Raw genomic sequence first — 16,531 nt, 5'->3', positions numbered from 1 at the left:
GCTGAGCCATGGATGGTGGTGGCACTGGCTCCCCAAGCTCTGTCATTGCCCACAAAGCCCTGTTCACTTAGGTGCTCGATAAATGCTCCAGGAAACTGCAGCACAAGGAATAATGAATTTAGAGCTGGGAAGAACTGGCTTTGCCTCGTGAGAGCTTGGGCAAGAGGCCTCACATGTCTGTGCCTCACTTTTCCCCTTTGTGAGACAGGGTATACCCGGTGCCTGGTCACTCTGTGGCTGTTGTTATGATTAGGATCATTTCCTGCTGGAGGCACTGCTGGGGGCTCCGTGAGATGGTGAATGAGAAGTGGTGGATAGGGGGGACTGAGATTCCTCCCTCGACACTCAAAACCCTATGGGGGGGCTGGGCATAGTGGCTCACACCTGTAATCCCAGCACTTTGGGAGGCCAAGGCAGGCGGATCACCTAAAGTCAGGAGTTCCAGACCAGCCTGGCCAATAGGGTGAAACCCCATCTCTACTAAAAATACAAAAATTAACCAGGTATGGTGGCGAGCACCTGTAATCCCAGCTGCTGGGGAGGCTGAGGCAGGACAACCACTTGAACTCAGGAGGCGGAGGTTGCAGTGAGGCGAGATCAGGCTACTGCACTCCACCCTGGGAGATAAGAGAGAAATTCTGTCTCAAAAACAAAAACAAACAAACCAAAAAGCCATGGGAGTTTTCTGGCGTCGCTGTGGGTCCACCCCCCAAGTTGGGCTGGAGGGGTCTTGGGGACCAGGAAGCAAAGAATTCTGTGTGTCCTGCCTATCTCCCAGAATCAGGAGCTCCAGAAAAACGCTCCATGGGGTCCCTTCTTTGTTTGCTCCACGCTGAGTGATGCCAGGCCCCCCCAAGACGCATCAGTCCCAAGCCCAGCCACAAGCAACTCCCAGTCTTGGGAGACAGACTGGGACAGGTATCCCCCCACCCAGTGGAGTCAGGGTGGGCTAGAGGGACAGGAGCAGGGAGCTGGAAAGGAGGCTGGACTCCGGACAGGTGACAATCGTGCAATTGCTGTCCTCTGTAGGCAGTGTGAAGGCTGGGGCGTGCAGACCCGTCCTCCCATTAGCCAGGGTAACAGAGTGGGGAGGGGTCGTTGACAGAGCAGAGGGGTACTCCAGGGTGGTGCTCAGTGAGGCGAGAGTAGAGTTGAGAAGAAGGAAGTTCCCAGGGGTGGGCAGGAAACCCATGTCTGACCTTTGACCTTTGCAGCTACCCGGTGGTTCCTGATCCTGATTCCGGACCCTTCCCAGCGGCGTCCGCGGCGGCTGCTAGTGGGGGAAGGAGGGCTGGGGGTTGCCATGGGTGCCCAACCAGCCATTTCTCCAGGTTGGCCAGCCCCACCCAGAGCCCCCCAGAGCTGGGCAGGAGGAGAACATCCTCCGTAATGGGGGCTACGTAGTCTGAGTGAACCCAGCTTTACAATTTAGAGTTCAGGAGTTGAGTTCTGACTGTGTCACCTACCAGCTTTTGTGGCCTTGGAGAAGTGACTTTCCCTCCCTGGGCCTCAGTTTTCTCCTGTCCGAAGTGGAGATAGCCAGGCGCAGTGGATCACACCTGTAATCCCAGCAATTAGGGAGCCAGAGGTGGGAGAATCAATCGCTTGAGCCCACAAGTTTGAAAGCCTGTTCAAAAAAAAAAAACCCCAAAAAAACAAACACAGAACAAAAATCAAGTGAAGACAACATAGCCAGTTTTCTGTTTTGAGACGGAGTCTGGCACTGTCGCCCAGGTTGGAGTGCAGTGGTGCCATCTTGGCTCACCGCAACCTGTGCCTCCCGGATTCAAGCGATTCTCCTGCCTCAGCCTCCTGAGTAGCTGGGACTACAGGAACACACTACCATGCCCGGCTAATTTTTTGTATTTTTAGTAGAGACAGGGTTTCACCATGTTGGTCTTGAACTCCTGACCTCATGATCCACCCACCTCGGCCTCCCAAAGTGCTGGGATTACAGGTGTGAGCCACCGCACCAGGCCTGATTTTTTTTTCCCCTAACAAAAAAGGTAGGCCAGGCGTGGGGGCTCACACTTGTAATCCCAGCACTTTGGGAGGTTGAGGCGGGCGGATCATGAGATCAGGAGTTCGAGACCAGCCTGGCCAATATGGTGAAACCCCATCTCCACTAAAAATTCAAAAATTAGCTGGATGTGGTGGTGGGTGCCTGTACTCCCACCTACACAGGAGGCTGAGGCAGAAGAATCGCTTGAACCCGGGAGGTGGAGGTTGCAGTGAGCCCAGATCATGCCACTGCACTCCAGCCTGGGCGACAAAGCAAGACTCCGTCTCCAAAAAAAAAAAAAAAAAAGGTAAAGATAGACTTTCCTCTTTTTGTACAGTATTATGTCTTTGAGATTCATTGATTCCTTTGGCCGGCTGTTTAGGTTTTCACCAGATACATTACAATAAAATTACGCATGGGCACTGAGATTGTTTCTGAGTTTTTTGTTTCAATAAATAAAAGAAGATTTAAAATCAAATTTCCTGGCTGTGTGCAGTGGCTCACATCTGTAATCCAAAGCGCTTTGGGAAGCCAAGGCAGGCAGATCGCTTGAGTCCAGGAGTTCAAGACAAGCCTGGGCAACATGTTGAAATCCCGTCTCTATAAAAAATACAAAAATTAGCCGGGCATAGTGGTGGGCGCCTGTAATCCCAGCTACTTGGGAGACTGAGGCAGGAGAATTGCTTGAATCCAGGAGGCAGAGGTTGCAGTGAGCCGAGATCCCACCACTGCACTCCAGCCTATGTGACAGAGTGAGATGGTCTCAAAAAAAAAAAAAAAAATAAAAGAAGGCCGGGCGCGGTGGCTCAAGCCTGTAATCCCAGCACTTTGGGAGGCCGAGACGGGCGGATCACGAGGTCAGGAGATCGAGACCATCCTGGCTAACACGGTGAAACCCCGTCTCTACTAAAAAAAAAATACAAAAAATTAGCCGGGCGAGATGGCGGGCGCCTGTAGTCCCAGCTACTCGGGAGGCTGAGGTGAGAGAATGGCGTAAACCCGGGAGGCGGAGCTTGCAGTGAGCTGAGATCCGGCCACTGCACTCCAGCCTGGGCGACAGAGCGAGACTCCGTCTCAAAAAAAAAAAAAAAAAGAATAAAAGAAAATCAAATTTCCAGAAATGAATGAAATTACTGGGTCTCAAAGTGGGCACATTTTTACATTTTGATAGTTGTCACCGATTTGTCCTTCAAAGAGGTTGTTTTCATTGACATACTTGCCTGCGAGGTCTGAAATCTGCAACATGGACTTTATGAAAATGTTCTGTTTGTGTCCTTGGCCAGAAAAATCTAGAGGGAGAACGTGAGTGCCTGATGGAGAATGTACATGAAGCCAAAGGCATCAGCCCTGATGTGAGTGTTGGGTTTTTCCTGAAAACAATTTGTCATGTTCACAGGAAATTTTGCAAATGAATCCCTTCAAATTCCCTTGGAGGGGCATCAGAAAATCAGGCTTGCTTTTTAAACCCTTTTGTTTTTCTAAACAGAAAACAATTGATTTGGTTTCATTTGTTTGTTTGAGTGGAGAAGGAAAAACTGTCATGAGGAAGTCAACTCTGTGTCACTCCCTGAAAACTGACACTGAAGTCCTCATGGAGACACGAGTTAAAAAAAAAAAAAATCACTCAGAACTTCAGGAAGGTCCTTGAGGAAGTGATATTTCTGGTGAAGAAAGATTTCGGTGAAGTTCAGAAAACCCTCCACTATTTTTTTTTTTTTTTGGAGACAGACTCTTGCACTGTTGCCCAGGCTGCAGTGCAGTGGCACAATCTCAGCTCACTGCAACCTCTGCCTCCCGGGTTCATGCCATTCTCCTGCCGCAGCCTCTCGAGTAGCTGGGACTACAGGCGCCGCCACCACGCCTGTCTAGTTTTTTGTGCCTATAATAGCGATGGTGTTTCACCGTGTTAGCCAGGATGGTTTCGATCTCCTGACCTCATGATCCACCCGCCTCGGCCTCCCAAAGTGCTGGGATTACAGGCGTGAGCCACTACGCCTGACTTTCTTTCTCTCTCTCTCTCTTTTTTTTTTTTTTTTGATACGGAGTCTCGCTCTTTCGCCCAGGCTAGAGTGCAGTGGAGCCATTTCGGCTCACTGCAACCTCTGTCTCTCAGGTTACAGCAATTCTGGCTCAGCCTCCTGAGTAGCTGGGACTACAGGTACGCACTATCACCCCCGGTTAATTTTTGTATTTTTAATAGAGACTGGGTTTCACCATATTGACCAGGCTGGGGTTGAACTCCTGACCTCAAGTGATCCTCTCGCCTCAGCCTTCCAAAATGCTCGCTTTACAGGCATGAGCCACTGCGCCCGGCCAACCCTCCACTTTTATGTGCACGTGTTTGGTTTTTGGTTAATGGAAGTGAATTAAGTTTTGTGCTTTTGGAGGTGGCACAAAGGCAGCGAAGAGAGTCCCTCTGGGGGGTGGGGGAAACCTGTGATCTCTGGGACACTGTGTTCCCTGCTGAAAAATAGCAACCTAGGCCGGGCACAGTGGCTCACGCCTGTAATCCCAGCACTTTGGGAGGCTGAGGTGGGTGGATCACCTGAGGCTGGGAGTTCGAGACCACCCTGACCAACATGGGGAAACCCCATCTCTACTAAAAATACAAAAGTAGCCAGGTATCGTGGCACGTGCGTGTAATCCCAGATACTGGGGAGGCTGAGGCAGGAGAATCGCTTGAACCCAGGAGGTGGAGGTTGCAGTTAGCTGAGATTGCGCCATTGCACTCCAGCCAGGGCAACATGAGCAAAACTCCGTCTCAAAAAATAAAAAATAAATAAAAAACAAAAGAAAAGAAAAACAGGGACCCACTTCCTTGCCTGTGATTCGGGGGCTGGAAAGGTCAGGTTGCAGCTAGCCCATGTCCCCTCCTGCCATGGCTACTATGGACTTTCCATTTTTGTCCCCTACCTCTGTCCCTCTAGCTATGGGAGGGGAGCTGCAGTGTGGCCATGGGTAGGGATTACCCAGGATGGTGCCCTGGAGACAGGGGTAGACAGACAGAGCTAACCAGAGACAGAAAGACACTTAGAGAGATGACCAGCAGAGGCCGGGTGCTATTGCTCACACCTGTAATCCCAGCACTTTGGGAGGCCCACGCAGGTGAATCGCCTGAGGTCAGGAGTTTGAAACCAGCCTGGCCCAACATGGTGAAATCCTGTCTCTACTAAAAATACAAAAAATTGGCCAGGCGCGGTAACTCACACCTGTAATCCCAGCACTTTGGGAGGCCGAGGTGGGTGGATCACAAAGTCAGGAGTTCAAGACCAGCCTGGCCAGCACGGTGAAACCCCATCTCTACTAAAAAAAAATACAAAAATTTGCCTGGTGTGGTTGTGCACACCTGTAATCCCAGTTACGCAGGAGGCTGAGGCAGGAGAATCACTTGAACTCGGGCGTGGAGGTTGCAGTGAGCCGAAATCGCACCAATGCAGTCCAGCCTGGGCAAAAAGAGTGACACTCCGTCTCAAAAGAGAAAGAAAGAAAAGAAAAGAAAGAGAGAGAACCAACAGAGACCAAGAGGGATCATTAGACAGGTGGAGACAGGGAGATAGAACAAGGACAGCTCAGTGGCTGGCTCTGTAGGGTGGGAGGCAGGTGTCACTGAGAAGTGCTGTTTGCCGCTCTGGGCATCTGGGGAGCCTCAATGCAGACCTAGTTCTCGGCCTGTCCTTCTCAAGTCACCTCGAATACTCACCGACTCTCTGTCTTATGACTTCCCTGGGGTTCAAAGCCTCCAGCCTCAAATTCCCCGCTTCCCAACATTCTTTGACACCAGTTCTACTTGTGCCCCTCCTGCTCACACATCTGCCATGGCTCCCTGTCACCCTCCATCCCCAGAACTGATTTTTTTTTTTTTTTTTTTTTGAAGACGGAGTCTCGCTCTGTCACCCAGGCTGAAGTACAGTGGTGTGATCTCGGCTCACTGAAACCTCTGCCTCCCGGGTTCAAGCAATTCTCCAGCCTCAGCCTCCAGAGTAGTTGGGATTACAGACACCCACCACCACACCCAGCTAATTTTTTGTATTTTTAGTAGAGACGGGGTTTCACCATGTTGGCCGGGGTGGTTTCGAACTCCTGATCTCAAGTGATCAGCACACCTTGGCGTCCCAAAGTGTTGGGATTACAGGAGTGAGCCACCACGGCTGGCTCAGAACTCATGTTCAGGAGTCCCTCAGGTATGGCCAAGATGGAGCCAGCAGGGGAAATAAATAAATACACAATGGTGACAATGACTTAGTTCCCGTGGACAGCCCTGTGCCCTGCCCTTTACACGGGCCAGTTCTTGGACCACACAGCCCTGTGGTGAGGGGGTCTTACGTCCCTAGGGTCCTGGCTGGAGCGAGGCCAGTCTCCAGGCTTCCAGCTCTGGCTGACTCCAGAAGGAGGAACCATTTCCTGCTGGCTTCTGGATTGACGCCAGGGTCGGGGGAGGGGGTCTCAGACCCACCCTGTCCGACTCTCAAAACTCTGGGCCCTCAGGAGGCGGCAACTGGATCTGCTGACTGGGGCGGCCCCTGGTGGCCGTTAGAAGAACACAACAGCTAGATCTCACCTTCCTGCAGCCTCATTTTCCCCATAGGCAGAGCCTCCAGGTGAGCCCCCTCTCAGGTGAAGGTCCTGATCAGGTACCTACAAACCCCAGGTGTGTGGGAGGATCATGAGCAGGACTGGCTAAAGGGAGTGGAACTCTGACAGAGTTCCAAGAGCTTCCAATCCCCTCTCTACACCAGCCTCTTAGGAATGTTTTAAATTTATTTTTATAGTTTTTGAGTCAGGGATCTCACTCTGTCGCCCAGACTGGAGTGCAGTGGCTATGATCTCGGCTCACTGCAACCTCCACCTCCAGGGTTCAAGCAATTCTCCTGGCACAACCTCCTGTGTAGCTGGGATTACAGGTGTGCACCACCACGCCCAGCTAATTTTTATTTGTATTTACTTATTTATTTTTTTGAAACGGAGTCTTGCTCTGTCACCCAGGCTGGAGTGCAGTGGCACAATCTGGGCTCACTACAACCTCTGCCTCCCAGGTTCAAGCGATTTTCCTGCCACAGCCTCCCGAGCAGCTGGGATTACAGGCGCTCACCACCTCGCCCCGCTAATTTTTGTGTTTTTAGTAGAGATGGGGTTTCACCATGTTGGCCAGGCTGGTCTCAAACTCTTGACCTCAGATGATCCACCTGCCTCGGCCTCCCAAGGTGCTGGGATTACAGGTGTGAGCCACCGTGCCCAGCCTATTTATTTAGTTTTTGAGACAGGGTCTCACTCTGTCGCCCAGGCTGGAGTGCAGTGGCATGATCTTGGTTTACTGCAACCTCTATCTCCAGGGTTCAAGCGATTCTCCTGCCTCAGCCTCCCAAGTAGCTGGGACTACAGGTGTGCACCACTACACCTGGCTAATTTTAAAACTTTTTGTGAAGACAGTGGTCTCCCTATATTATTCAGGCTTGTCTCCAACTCCTTGGCTCAAGTGATCCTCCTGCTTCAGCCTCCCAACGTGCTGGGATTATAGACATGAGCCACCACACTCAGCCCAGACACTTTTAAAAACAATTTTTAATTTTTAATAAGTAATACATGTGCATGGTTTTTAAAAATGCAATTTTTACAAAAGGTACATAGAGAAACATGAGAGTATGTCCCCCACCAATTACCAGAGCCCTGGTTTGCTCCCCAGAGATGGAGGCTGTGACCAGTGTCTCCTTCAGAGATATTTGGATAAAAGTCACCTCCCCAAGCCCTGCATTTAAAAAAAAAAAAAAAAAAAAAAAGCAGGGGGACCGGGCACTGTGGCTCACACCTGTAATCCTAGTACTTTGGGAGGCCAAGGAGGGTGGATCATGAGGTCAGGAATTCGAGACCAGCCTGGCCAACATGGTGAAACCCCGTCTTTACTAAAAAATACAAAAAACTAGCTGAGCGTGGTGGTGGGTGCCTGTAATCCCAGCTACTTGAGGCTGAGGCAAGAGAATCGCTTGAACCCGAGAGGCGGAGGTTGCAGTGAGCCGAGACTGCGCCATTGCACGCCAGCCTGGGCAACAAAAGCAAGACTCTGTCTCAACAACAACAACAAAAAAAGAAGTACACAACCTATCACACTCCTGCTTTTCACATTAACATACCTTAGAGAAGATCTGCTTTGGCCGTTTAAATGGTGGTTGCATAGCGTCCCACTGTGGATGGACAGACACTTTTTCTTTTTCTTTCTTTCTTTTCTGTTTATTTTTATTTTTGTTTTTGAGACAGAGTCTCACTCTGTTGCCCAGGCTGGAGTGCAGTGGCGCAATCTCGGCTCACTGCAAGCTCTGCCTCCCGGGTTCACACCATTCTCCTGCCTCAGCCTCCTGAGTAGCTGGGACTACAGATGCCCGCCACCATGCCCGGCAAAGTTTTTGTATTTTTAATAGAGACAGGGTTTTACTGTGTTAACCAGGATGGTCTCCATCTCCTGACCTCGTGATCTGCCCACCTCAACCTCCCAAAGTGCTGGGATTACAGGTGTGAGCCACCGCACCCGGCCTCTTTTTTCTTTTTCCTTCCTTCCTTCCTCCCTCCCTCCCTCCCCCCCGCCCTCTCTCTCTCTCTCTCTCTTTCTTTCTTTCTTCTTTTTGAGACAGGGTCTCACTCAGTTACCTAGTCCGGAGTGCAGTGGCACTGCCTGGCCTCCTTTTCCTTCCTTCCTTCCTTCCTTCCTTCCTTCCTTCCTTCCTCCCTCTTTTCTTTTCTTTCTTTTCTTTTCTTTCTCTTTCTCTTTCTCTTTCTCTTTCTCTTTCTTTCTTTCTTTCTTTCTTCCTTCCTTCCTTCCTTCCTTCCTTCCTTCCTTCCTTCCTTCCTTTCTTTCTTTCTTTCTTTCTTTCTTCTTTCTTCTTTCTTTCTTTCTTTCTTTTCTTGAGACAGGGTCTCAGTCAGTCACCTAGTCTGGAGTGCGGTGGTATGATCGTGGCTCATTGCAACTTCCATGTCCTGGGCTTCAGTGATCCTCCTGCTTCAGCCTCCCAAGTAGCTGGGACCACAGGTGCATGCCACCAAGCCTGGCTACTTTCTTCTCTTTCCCTCCCCTCCTTCCTTCCTTCCTTCCTTCTTTCTTTCCCCCTCTCTCTTTCTTTCTTTTCTTGAAGGTGTTTTGCTCCAGTCACCCAGGCTGGAGTGCAGTAGCATGATCTTGGCTCACTGCAGCCTCTGCCTCTCAGGCTCAAGTAATCTTCCCACCTCAGTCTCCTGAGTAGATGGGGCCACAGGTGCATGTCACCATGCCCAGCTAATTTTTTGTGTTTTGGTAGAGAATGGGTTTCTTTCTTTCTTTCTTTTTTTTTTTTTTTGAGGCGGAGTCTCGCTCTGTCTCCCGGAGGGGAGTGCAGTGGCCGGATCTCAGCTCACTGCAAGCTCCGCCTCCCGGGTTTACGCCATTCTCCTGCCTCAGCCTCCCGAGTAGCTGGGACTACAGGCGCCCGACACCTCGCCCGGCTAGTTTTTGTATTTTTAGTAGAGACAGGGTTTCACTGTGTTAGCCAGGATGGTCTCGATCTCCTGACCTCGTGATCCACCCGTCTCGGCCTCCCAAAGTGCTGGGATTACAGGCTTGAGCCACTGTGCCCGGCCGAGAATGGGTTTCACCATGTTGCCCAGGCTGGTCTCAAACACCTGAGCTCAAGTGATCCACCCGCCTCAGGCTCCCAAATAATTTTAAAACAATTATTTGTAGAGACAGGGTCTCCCTATGTTGCCCAGACTGGTCTTGAACTTCAGGGCTCAAGAGATCCTCCTGCCTTAGCCTCCCAAAGTGTTGGACTTACAGGCATGAACCACTGTGCCCAGCATGATTTTCTTAATAATTTTTTCTAGCTTTAATTTTTCATTTTTAATTTTTGAGACAGGGTCTTGCTCTGTCACTCAGACGACTGACGTGCAGTGGTGTGATCATGGCTCACTGCAAACTTGACATCCTGGGCTCACGTGATCCACCTGCCTCAGCCTCCAAAGTAGCTGGGGCTACAGATGCATGTCACCATGCTCAGCTAATTATTGATATTATTTGTAGAGAGAGGTTCTTGCTATGGTGCCCAGGCTGGTCCTGAACTCCTGGGCTCAAGTGATTCTCTTGCCATGGCCTCCCAAAATGTTGGGATTACAGGCATGAGCCACCACACCTGGCTAGCCTTGAGTTTGGAGGAGTCAAAGTTATGTGCAAGTTTTCAACTGCATGGGGGACTGGCGTCCATAACCTTCGTGTTGTTCAGAAGTTGGAGATCAATCTACCAAATTTTCTGTAAGTCTGAAGTTATGCCAAACATAAAGGTTAAATTTAGATAACAAGCTAAAAATGTTTAAAGGTTAGAAAAACAAGAAAACCCACTAATACATTCATGTGAAATTGAGCAATATAAAATTGTCCATATTTCAATGTTTTTTACCCATATAAACAGCACTTTCTTGTGATTCAACCTATAGATTCTCTTCCTTTTAGTCGTAGCTTTTATTTTTCTTGTGTGATTGCATTGGCTAGTACTCCCAGAGAAAAAAATACTTGACAGTGGACGTCCTCACCTTGGCACTGATTTTGATGTGTTTTTTTCCCTACAATTTATAAACTTCCTCATTTGATCTATTAGTATAGCAATTAACAGACTTGGGAATATTGAACCATTGCTCCATCTCAGGCATAAGTCACCTTTGTTGCAGTGTAGGTTAAAAACATGGGCCGTGAGCAGTGGCTCACACCTGTAATCCCAGCACTTTGGGAGGCCGAGGCAGGCGGATCACCTAAGCTCAGGAGTTCAAGACCAGCCTGGTCAACATGGTGTAACCTCCGTCTCTACTAAAAATACAAAAATTAGCTGGGTGTAGTGGTGGGTCCCAGCTACCTGGGAAGCTGATGCAGGAGAATTGCTTGAACCTGGGAGATGAAGGTTGTAGTGAGCCCAAATTGTGCCACTGCACTCCAGCCTGGGCAACAAGAGCAAAACTCCATCTCAAAACCAAATCAAAAACAAACATGTTACTTGGTTCTTTTTGTTTAAATTCCATCTGGAAGTTTTGTACCCTTCTCACAGGGTGAGGGATTTGTGGTTTTCCTATTGTGCCACCTTTGTCAGCTTTTGTTGTCAAATCAGCTCCCTATCATGAGTCCAATCACCCATTTTACAGATAGGGTAAACTGAGACCCAGAGAGGGAAAGTGACCCTTTCCACTTACTCCTGAGCCAGGGCTAGACCTCCAGTCTTCATATCTGTGGGATGTCGGTAACATTGTTGTTAGAGAGGACTTCAAATCCCAGCTAAGCACTAGCTCACTGCATGATCACTTGGGCCTCAGTTTCCCTGTCTGTAGAATAAGCACTTTACATGGTCGGGGAGAGAGGGCTGAGGCTCCTTTCTGTGCAGTTTCCGTTCAGGGCGTCTCCACGGTCTAAAGCCGAGCGTCGCATCCAGCGTGGGGGCGCCTCTATACACGTCCCCTCAGACATCCCTCCCCACCATGTCTGTCCTCCTGGCCGAAGCCCCCTTCCGGCTGGGGGTCGACTCACCCTCGTGCGCGCCGCGCCGGCCGCCGGCAGCCCCCGGAGGGTCCGGAGCGAGAGCGCGAGCGAGGGCTGGGCCGGGGTCGGGACCCGGAGCGGGGACGCGGCCGAGGCGATCTGCGCTGGGGGCTCATCTCGGCTTCCAGGGCGTTACTGCCGGGAAGGGGGAAGGGGGCTGTCAGCCTCTGGTCCCCTGTCCCCAGACATCGCCAGCCCTCATCCGCCCGAGCGTCCCTTTGCTGGGAACTCCATCCCCAGAGATCCCCATCTCCCAGGGTTCCCGCTCCCCAGGATCCGGCATCCGTTCGCCAGCACCAACCATTCCCGGGACGCCTCCCTAGAGACTCCCAGCTACATCCCCAGAAGCTCTGTCCCCAGACCACCAGCCTCTCCCTCGATACTTCCTTTTCTTTGCACCCTTCTCTTCCGTTCCCCGTCCCTCTCGGGGCTCCCACCGACGCTGGATCGTGGAGACCTAAGTTTCTAGAATGTTCGCCCCAGCCTGGAATCCCAAGAGAGACCGCTCCCCTCTCCATCCTTAGGTTCCAACTCCAGGAACCTCCTATTAAATAACAATGCCCCGCCCACAATGCCACGCCCAAATTAATGATTGGCCTAAAGAATGCAGCCCTGCGCAGGCATTGGTCGCGCCCTCCCCGTCCATCCGCCCCCGCCCTCGGGCCCGTCCCTCACTCACAAGCGTTCGCGCAGCACCGCCTCCCGGGCCGCACAGGCTTCGCCCTCTGCCTCCGCCACGTCTGCGCGCCGCAGAGCCTCGTCCAGCCGCCGTGCAGATTCCGTGGCCGCCGCCTCCCAGCGCGCCAGGGCCTCTGCGGGCGCAGGGGTCGGGGTCAGGCGGGAGAGCCCGCGCCCACCCGCCCCACGCACGCCGGAATCCAAGTTGATAGTCTGCATGCCGTTTGCACGCTTTCCTTTATTTGAATTAAATTTGTGCGTACCATTGCATGGCTTCCACGTGCCGTTTGCATAGCTTTTCATAGGTTTGCATTGCTTTTGTGAGTCGTTTACAAGGCGTTTGCATGTTTTGTGATGTTTGCGTTGTTTTTGTGACATTTGCATGGCCTCTGCATGTTGTTTGCATTCGTTTCATAAGTTTTTGCGTTTATTTCTGTGTTATTTGCATTACGTTTGCAATTATGCTGGTTTGGATAACTAGGATTCACCTAGGCTCCTCCCACCTCTATCCCTGCCCACTCCCTTATACCACAACGCACCTGTCAGCGCCCCGTTCTCGGCCCCCATCTGGGTCTCCTGTGCCTTGGCTTCGTCCATCTCAATCTTCAGTGTCGTTAGTTGGGTCTGAAGCCGGCTCTGAGGAGAGGAGGGGAGGAGTGAATCGGCCTGGCCCTTTTGGGGAGAGTGAGAAGCCACCTGCAACCCTGTGTCCTAAGCTGTGTGGAACGTCTTTTGGGACCTTGTAGTTGTAAAACACAGAAGTGGCTTCTGAAGCCTGGGGCACCGAGTGGTGACAGCTGCCTGCCTGGGGGAGATCTCTGCCCAGGTCCAGTGCCACCAACCCTAAGCCACTGGATAGTGGAGAGTGCTTAGCTCTGCTGTCAGATTCAAGTTCCACTTTCAGCTCCATCTGGGACTCGCTGAGGGGATTTCAAACCAACACAATGAGCCGGGCATTGTGGCTCACACCTGTAATCTCAACACTTTGGGAGGCTGAGGCGGGCGGATCACTTGAGGCCAGGAGTTTGAGACTAGCCTGGCCAACATGGTGAAAAACCCATCTCTCCTAAAAGAAAAAAAAAAAGCCGGGTGTGGTGGTGGGCGCCTGTAATCCCAGCTCCTTGGGAGATTGAGACAGGAGAATCGCTTGAACCTAGAAGGTGGAGGTTGTAGTGAGCTATCGCGCCACTGCACTCCAGCCTGGGCAACAGAGCGTGACTCCATCTCAAAACAAAACAAAACAAAACCAAGCAACAACAAAAACCAATAGGGGGCAATTTGATGGTTGACAATGATTGAATTTCTGGGGTATGTGTAGGTTTCCTCTGGACATTCTGCAAAACAACTGGTCCGGCTTCCTCAGTGCATCTTATAGTAAGGGGGCAGAGCCAGAATTTGAACTCGGAGTAGGCTGCTGTTAACCTCGACTGCCCCAGTCCCTTCTCTTGGTGGGGGCAGAAAAGGGGTAGGGATTTATTTGGATTGATTTTATTTATTTATTTATTTTGAAATGGGGTCATGCTCTGTCAGCCAGGTGGGAGTGTAGTGGTGGGATCTCAGCTCACTGTAACCTCCCCCTGGGATTACAAGCATGTGCCATCACACCCGGCTAATTTTTGTATTTTTAGTAGAGATGGGTTTTCACCAGGTTGGCCAGGCTGGTCTCGAACACTTGACCTCAACTAATACATTCACCCTGGCTTCTGACAGTGCTAGAATTACAGGCATGAGCCACCACGCCTGGCTGCATTTTGATTTTTAATATTCAGATGTTGCACTACCTCGGCTGGGCTGGGAGTTTGGGGTGGAATGGGGGGTGTGCCCAGAGGTATACAGTAGTCACTCCATAAATGGAAATGGCTGGGATTTTGAGGACAGTTCTTTTGAAAGGCTCAGGGCTGGAAATGGTTAAAAAGAAAAGTCTGAAGGGTTAGTCAGAGGAAAAGGAGAACCTAGCAGGTACCTCCCCCAAGAGGCCAACTTTAGCCTCCTAATTACAGGTGACATGTGTGTTCCTCTCTCAAAATAGGGCTGCTGGAAACTGGCTGGAGTAGGGCTGAGTGGGCTCATGGGGGAGGGTCTCCGGTGGTCTGGGGTTTCTCCAGACACCATTTATCTGGCAAAAAGCAAAGGACAATGAGACTTTTTTATTTTCTCAGATGGAGTCTTGCTGTGTCTCCCAGGCTGGAGTGCAGTGGCACAATCTCAGAACACTGCAACCTCCACTTCCCGGGTTCAAGCGATTCTCCTGCATCAGCCTCCTGAGTAGCTGGGATTACAGGCGTTCACTATCACGCCAGGCTAATTTTTGCATTTTTAGTAGAGACAGGGTTTCGCCATGTTGGCCAGGCTTGTCTCAAACTCCTGACCTCAGGTGATCCGCTTTTCTGATCAGAAGGTAGACTCCATGGTGAACTGACATCTAAGGGTTGGAAGGCATTAGGGCGCTATTCTCAATGCCTTCTCAAGTCTAGGAACTAGGGAAACCGAGGCACAGGGAGGGAATCCTGGGGATGTGTGGGCAGGCCCTCTCTTATCCCAACATTTTGGATTCCCAAGCTCCCCCTCCACCCGGCCCACCTACCTGGCGGCCTTCACAGGCCTTTAATGCCTTCTCCAACTCTCGCCGGATACTTTCTGCCTGGTCCAGCTGCCTGGCTAGGGCCTCCTCCCGCTCGGCAGCCTCTGCCAGCAGGCGCCGCAGCTCGTCGACCTCAGGCGACGGGTCCCCGGGCGGCGCCGTGGCATTGGCCCCCGGCTCCGGGCAGCGAGATCCCCGAGCAGCTGAGGCGGCCAGATTCCAGGCTACTAGGGCCCCACCGGCCGCTGCCGCAGCCAGGAACACAGCCACCCCGCACAGAGCGAGCACTCGCCAGGCACGCCCGGGCTCCGGCCCCGGCTCGGCCATGCCGCGGTCCACAGCTCTGGCCCCAGACGGCCACGAATATTTAATTGGCACCTTGGGGCGCCAGGGACACCCACGGTTCCGCCCAGCCTGGCCGTGGCTTCCCGAGTCCGTTGGGAGGGGTTGGACCCCCTCCAGGGACTGGTCCATCCCGTCGAGCCCAAGAAAGGACGAGGGATTCTGGGTTCCTGCATCCCACATGCTGCCCTCTGTGCCTCAATTTCTCCCTCTGTGAAATGGGGAGAGTATTAACTCCTGCTCGGTAGGGCTTGGTAGGAATCAAGCTGACACATCTGTGGGAAGCGCCAAAGACCGCATCTGCAAAGGAAGTGCTTGGCTATCATTTGAGGATATGTTGTTTCCATTATTTTTTAATTTTAAGTGTGTGTGTGTTGCCCAAGCTGGAGCACAATGGCAGGATCTCGGCTCACTGCAACCTCTGCCTCTTTGGTTGAAGCGATTCTCCTGCCTCAGCCTTCTGAGTAGCTGGGATTACAGGCGCACGCCATCACGCCAAGCTAGTTTTTGTATTTTTAGTAGAGACGGGGTTTCACCATGTTGGCCAGGCTGGTCTCGAACTCCTGACCTCAAATGATCTGCCCACCTCGGCTTCCCAAGGTGCTGAGATTACAGACGTGAGCCACTGCGCCTGACTAATTTTAATTTTTTTTGTTTGTTTTTTCGAGACAGGGTCTCGCTATGTTGCCCAGACTGGTCTTGAACTCCTGAGCTCAAGCAATCCTCCTACCTCGGCCTCCCAAAGTGCTGGGATTAAAGACGTGAGCCACCGCATCCGGCCTGTGGTTTCCATTCTGTTGATGGGGTAACCGAGTTGGGAGATGGGAGGACACGCCACTGACTTACGGTTGGTGGAGCTTAGGCTGCTACACTAGCTGTGAAGAGGACCAGAGGGTAGACACAAGAGTGGACCAGCCCCGTCTTCCCGCCTGCTCCCCACTGGGCCGCCAGGGGGCGATGTTACAACATGATTACAATTGGGCTCTGGCTCCACTTCCCTCTTAGAATACAATCCGTTCTCCCCTCCCCTTCCTTCCTCCTACTCCCCCTTCTCCCCCTCCTCCCTCCTCTTCCTGTTTCTCCTTCTCTATCTCCCCCTACCCCTTCTCTCCCTCCTTACACCTACAAAGGACTTGATCACACCTTTATGGTCATTTCCTCTTCACGCCTTCCTGTGGCCTCCCCAACGCTCTTCCAAGTGCATTCCCACCGCAGGGCCTTTACACCTTCTCCTCCTCTGCCTGGCTAATTGCTGCTCTGCTGACAGGTCCCCTCCTACAGAAAGTCCCCCTCTCCAACACTACCTGCTTTTGATCAGCTCCTAGGGCCCTGACATTAAAAAGATAATTGTAGGCTGGGTGCTATGGGTCACGTCTGTAATCCCAGCACT

The 16,531-nt window shown here is 51.7% G+C and overlaps 1 long non-coding RNA gene across 2 annotated transcripts; it reads right to left on the bottom strand.

Annotated features, from left to right (window-relative positions):
- Positions 1-576: 576 nt before the first annotated feature.
- LOC117076478 lies at positions 577-13,267 on the bottom strand. Of its 2 annotated transcripts, XR_004434379.1 has the most exons (6): positions 12,758-13,267; positions 12,220-12,352; positions 11,529-11,675; positions 1,467-1,627; positions 1,200-1,273; positions 577-617 (listed from the first exon to the last, which is right to left on the bottom strand). It is a non-coding gene; the product is annotated as an uncharacterized LOC117076478 (long non-coding RNA). The 2 variants fall into 2 exon arrangements; XR_004434378.1 differs by lacking the exons at positions 12,220-12,352; positions 12,758-13,267 and having other exon boundaries at positions 11,529-12,063.
- Between the last annotated feature and the right edge of the window lie 3,264 nt (positions 13,268-16,531).

The sequence above is a fragment of the Trachypithecus francoisi genome, unplaced genomic scaffold (genome assembly GCF_009764315.1).
Source record: "Trachypithecus francoisi isolate TF-2019V2 unplaced genomic scaffold, Tfra_2.0 Lachesis_group5, whole genome shotgun sequence".
Taxonomy (NCBI): Eukaryota; Metazoa; Chordata; class Mammalia; order Primates; family Cercopithecidae; genus Trachypithecus; species Trachypithecus francoisi.
The sequence above is the reverse complement of the archived record's forward strand: the minus strand, read 5'-3'. Positions and strand labels throughout refer to the sequence as shown.